Here is a 6,062-nt window from a genome sequence, read left to right as displayed (position 1 = left end):
ATCTGTAGTGCACATAATAATTTTGGTTTGGTTCTCAAAAGAGAAGGAAGATGTGTTTTTTTCCCACAAATTCAAGACATAGGTATAGGGTTTAGGCTACTGGTGAACATAATGAACAAAGTGTAGCCTTTATTCTTTCTTTCTTTTTTCTTTTAATCGAATCTGGCTCTCTTAAGGAAGTGTTTTTTTAGTTTTGATAGTTGTGCTGGACCAGAATTGCTCAGCTTGGAATTACAAATCATGCAGTAAGGACACTGACTGCCAGTCCCAACACTCATCACATCTATAAATTTATAGAGTACATTAAAACAATCACCGCTGTTTTCTTAAGATGGAACCCAGGGGCAGCAGAGGCCCCAGAATTGAACCCTTTGAAACACCACACAATCCATTATGCATGTGAATTCATATTGTACATCTCCGTCCGACCACTTACTTTTTTTTGCTCAAAATAGTATGAATAGATTACAACTAAAGGAATCACACGACATAACATCACAACAGTCACAAGTCAACTACTGAGCGCACCAAGCACAGATAGGCAAAAGTAAAGTAAAGTAAAGTACAGACATATGCTTTCAAATGCAGGGTGTAAAAGAAAAAAAAGTTGTAAAAAGAAAAAAAAGTTAGTAGAAAATTAAATACTCAAGCATTGAGTAAGTACAAAATGATACCTGAATAGTCTAGTTAGAACAATAAGGAAGGATTTGTACTTTGTGTAGTAGGGGAGACCAGGGCTAGTTGTATCACTTTTTATGATTTTATCTATTTCTTGGAATCAATACATCATATATAAGCAAAATGTATACCAGATGAAAGACCAAAGTCTTAGGTATACTTTTTGTATTCATGTCATTTTCATACTTTGTGTCAGTGCACAGTTATAAGCCATCAAATAGAGGGAGTGAACATGTGACATGTTGCCCCACCAATGGGTAAATTGTCACACTATATGGGGTAAGATGTCACACTGGATTTTGCAACTAATAAAACAAGGACAAATTATCTTTTTTTTCTCCTATTTTGTTTTTGTGTTTTGTTTTTACAGCCAGAGAAATTGTTTGTCATTGATCTTGAAAAATTACCATAGTCATTAAACAAATTTTAAACATCAAATATTATGAAATAGATTAAAGTCCTTAGGAACTGCTGGCATTCATAGCTCTCAGCCTCAAATGCCAGTTTTGCTTCCCTTGAACTGGAAATTTTAGATTAAATAGAATTTTTTTAAATGAAGCATTTTGGTTAATGGATTGATAGATGGTTCATCATGAAACTTAAAACAGTCCTGACGTGGGCATACTGTAGTTCCAACAAACGGAAAATCAATTTTTAAACAGTGAAACAAAACCTAGCAAACTAATTTCCTCACTCTTCAGACTCATCATCTGAAGGGTAATTCTGGCATATGAAAACTGAGTTGCCAGAGGGGCATTTTTCATTGGCCCATTCTTTGCATATGTGACAACAAATCCCAAAATGACTGAGACAAATTGCCCCAAACTACAATGTTGGCTAATTATTGCTCTGGTTTAAAGTTAGCTTAAAACAGAGCAGTGACTGAGGCATGACAAGATGCCTAAATGTCACCTCTAACGAGTACACAATTTGCTGCTAGAATTTGTCTATATACGACACCTGTTTCAAAATATATGAAGCTGAAACATTTTACTTTGGGTTGTGCAAAACAGGTAACTGGCACTCATGTCAGCTCACAATGAGCTATTCTCATCTCTACACAACCCCTGACTATTTTTACAAAGAAAAGTAGTATTCCACTTTTTCGTTGCGTCCTGTGGTGGAGAAGAAAATTACAATGTGACAACTTACCCGGTCTCCCCAACCCCACTGCTGTAAGATAGCAAATCTAACATCATCTTATCCATTTTTGTATGGTGTTGGGAAGCACCACAAATGGTCAGAACATAAAAGGTACTAAGCTTCCTGTTGGTTGTAGTTTAATTTTTGAAACGGGACCTCCTTGGCCTCTAAGAGTTCTATCAATGTTTCACCTCCACATTGTTCATTTAGACCGGACATGAACCATACAGACAGGTTAACAATCCTAACCCTAACCCTAACCCTAACCCTAACCCTAACCCTAACCCTAACCCTAAGGAAAAATTATCTTAGTAAATATTACGAAATTAACCATATTGCACTCATCTGATTGTTTTCATACTTGTATTTTTTTCCCCATTTATCTTATTACTAGATTATGCAAAATCATTTTTTTTTTTTAAATAAAACAAATTATGAAAGCCCAGTTCAGGGCCTTTGATGTTGGTTAGTTGTCATCTTAAAATGTGGAAAATGCTTATTTTAATCCTCACAGTACTTACAACTGGCTGTTAACACTCAATGCCAAAACTGCTTGATCAAATAAGATAATTAAGTAATAAGTATCTTAAAATAAGCACAATGGTCTTGCCTGATGATTTCATTTTAAGTAAAAAATAACTTGTCAAATCAAAATAAGCACATTTAGGTTAAATTTAAGAAATTATATCTTACTTAAGATTTCAGTTTTTGCAGTGTACTGATCATTGCTTAAACTGGGTTGTCTGCCATTAAACGAACGACGAGACAACATGTGCCATGCAAAGAGGCAACGCAAATATAAGTTTAGGGGTGCTGACAGTGCTGAGGTTCCGGCCAAGAAAGATAAATGTAGTTGTTTTGTACATTTTAACGCAATCTCATTACCATGTTTATGAAAGAGAAGCATAACACTTTTTGGTCATGGGCATCCAATCTTTAGCTTATTAGTAGCGCCTTGGCTTTAATATTAACACACACATACAGCTAGAGCTAGCTTCTCCCATTCCAATTCAAACAGAGGATAGTGGTGCTCATCCCTGACCACCTGAAATGTTTCCTAGCTAGAAAAACAGTGTCAGCTAACTCCTACCTAACAACATAATTGCTGTAATTTTGTTATAATTTCAACAAAGTCCTGCATGCTAACACACTTCTCTAGCTTGTTTAATAAAAACAACAAATAACCTTTTCAATTTTAGGGGTGCTAGCATTAAATTTAGGGGCGCTTGTGCACCCCAAATATGGGCTAGAAATGCCCATGACATACAGTGGCCTATTATATTTCATATTGCTAACTACTGATGGGTAACTAAAAGGAGACACACTGTAACGGAGCACATCCTAACTGTTTAATGAAGAACATGATTGCGTATTCTGTTGCAAGGCTTTCCCATAAAGGCCACGATCAGATTTTTTGTTTGTTTAGAAAAGTAAATAAATTACCTTTATATAACAATATCGTTCCGAATCTTGAAGGCTATTCAAACTGTGTGCTCAACTGCGAGAGCCCAGTATAGTACAGTATGTCCTTAACTGCATGACCCACTGTATTTGCATATGAATAACATCTTTTAACAGTAAGACGGGGACTTGAGCCATGGCACTGAGGACTCAAGTCAACTCAAGTCAGTTTGAGGACAAAACTAAATGACTTGAGAGAGACTCATCATAAACCTGGGAGACTTGGGAATCGACTTGAGACATGACTTGATTGACCCGATTTTTGTTCCTTTTATGTTTGTTTGAAATATGAAATAAATTATACCATTAGTTTTTTAGATAACGTTTTATAGGTCTTTCTTATGATAACAACATAAGGTGACTTATCACATGATTTGTCGTGAAATGTGCATGACTTGAAGGTTGCTACTTGAGATTTTCTTGAGACTTGCACATATGACTTGATCCCATCTTTGTTTTTCATTAATGGATTCTTGGAATTCAAAGCCCTCAGAGGAAGACGAGCACAGATGTTACAAGGTGTCAAGGAATGCAGACAAGCAGTTCTTTATCAACACAAGAGGCAGATACTTGTTACAAAGTACTTGCGTTCATATGACTGTGCCCAATCATGCTTGTTAGTGGCTCCCATATGCCTAAAAAAAGTTTGCAACAGTTCAAGAATGGCAGCATAAACACTTTTTTCTACAGGTATTCTTTTTTCCCCCCCTCGCAGGTACAAATCACGACTTTTACAGATAAAATTTTAAATTGTATTTAATTATGTTTTTTTTAAGGTGCAATTTTTTGTCTGTTTTTTTATACAGGTACAAATCACGACTTCTATATACTTCTATATACTTTATATACTATATATATATATAAAATTAATTTTAATTATTTAAAAAAAATAAAGGTATAATTTTTTTGTTTGTTTTTTTATACAGGTGCAAATCACGACTTACAGATACAAATCTATATTTTTTTCTGCAGGTACATTTATTTATTTTTTTTACAACAATTACATTTTATTACTTACTAGTTAGTTACTTTTGCACCATATTTACCTCTATATATTTGTAGTATTTTAAAATAAATGAATATATATTCACAGTTAAATTTGCTGAAAAGAGCAAGTTTTCACAAAGAGAAGTGAAAAGAGCATCTACCGGTACACATCATTAGAATATCACCAATATTATTTTTTTTTAATTATTTGTTGAGTATCTTAATCTGTTATGTTTTGCTGAGAGGACAAATGGATGAAATGCAGATAGCGATCATTTATCATATGACAATGTGGTCATGTGGGCGCAAACTAGAAAAACAACATTCTCAATAATACTTCAGTAAAATGTGTTCCTTCAGTCCCCCTATGCATGTTTACCATTGAATTTGTAATACCATCCATCCATTTTCTGATCAGCTTTCCCTGAAATTTATGACGGATTTAGTCAAAGTGAGGCATTGTTAAAAGGTTTCTTCTCTCAGGTGATAGCTAGCACTTGAAACTGCCTTCATTATTGCCCTTTGATATTTAAATATTTGACATAGATATTCACTTCGATATTACCCACATGCTGTTTGTTATCCTTTGGGTTGCCAGGAAACGGTGGCTCATATCAAGTGCATACCAGCCCGTTGTAAGGGCTCCACTCAGGCGTTCTCCATGGAGATTGGAGCGAAAGCCACCCCTCACTGGCCAGCAGGCCTTATTAATCACTCAAGACCGATGACGCACAATTGCTGAGAAAACAACCTTTTGTGAGGTGACTCCTGAATTATCAGTCAGAGTGCAAACACAACCAAATGAATTCATAGATCCTGCAGCACACATGAGGCTAACACTTGTTCGTAACCCTGAATGGCGTCAGCACTGCTACAACAATCGATTCCAAAGCAGAGAAACAATACAGTGTAGACTCTACACTGTAGAGGCTGTAAAAAGTTCGAGGCCATAAATAGTCACTGAGCTTTCCTTCGAGCACCATTGGGATGACATATTCTTACAGCTGCCAAACAAGTTTCATAGCGCACTGTTCATAACCTGGAAAAATCGTACATTGGGAACTTGGGACCGAGGACTCCCTGTAAAATTCCCTGCATAAATTTATAACTAATTTACTGCCATAGAAAGGAAAGGCAAACGGATGTCTCAGTAATCAACCAGCAAAAGTAAACATAAGTTTGAAAGTCAATACCTCTGTATCACTGGGAATATGATACCTTGGTTGCAAGCTGATAGGCTTTTGATTGAAAACTATAATCACTATATAGTTATTTTACATATACATATATATATATATATATATATATATATATATATATATATATATACACACACACACACACACATACGGCTTGTGTATTTTGTTTCTAAGCAAATGCTGATTTTTGAAGTACATTGCTGTATTATATTGGAGAAAACAGCAGTTATTTTGGCATTTCATTGAAATCGCACATGAAAGTTGCTTTTAAACCGGGACCATGTATTGTAACAGTTTAACCATAAACTTCTGCTGAAAATAAAACGGGCAAATATCCGCAGTTATATTAGGAGGAAAACCCAAACCTAAATAAAAAAAGGACTTGCAAACTGTTAACTTGACTAATAGGCAACATACTCCGCTTTGTACTAATATAAGGGCTCAGATGTATGCTGTCAGACATGGACGAAGGATGCATAGTTCAGCTTGAAATATTGACGGATTGGCGATGACGAAAGTGTGTCCCGATTGTTGATTGCCGAATGACAGACACTCAAAATTCATCTACGCGCCCACCTTTGATAATGATAACGA

This window comes from Vanacampus margaritifer, chromosome 2, assembly GCF_051991255.1.
Source record: "Vanacampus margaritifer isolate UIUO_Vmar chromosome 2, RoL_Vmar_1.0, whole genome shotgun sequence".
Classification (NCBI taxonomy): domain Eukaryota; kingdom Metazoa; phylum Chordata; class Actinopteri; order Syngnathiformes; family Syngnathidae; genus Vanacampus; species Vanacampus margaritifer.
Note: the sequence above shows the minus strand (reverse complement) of the source record.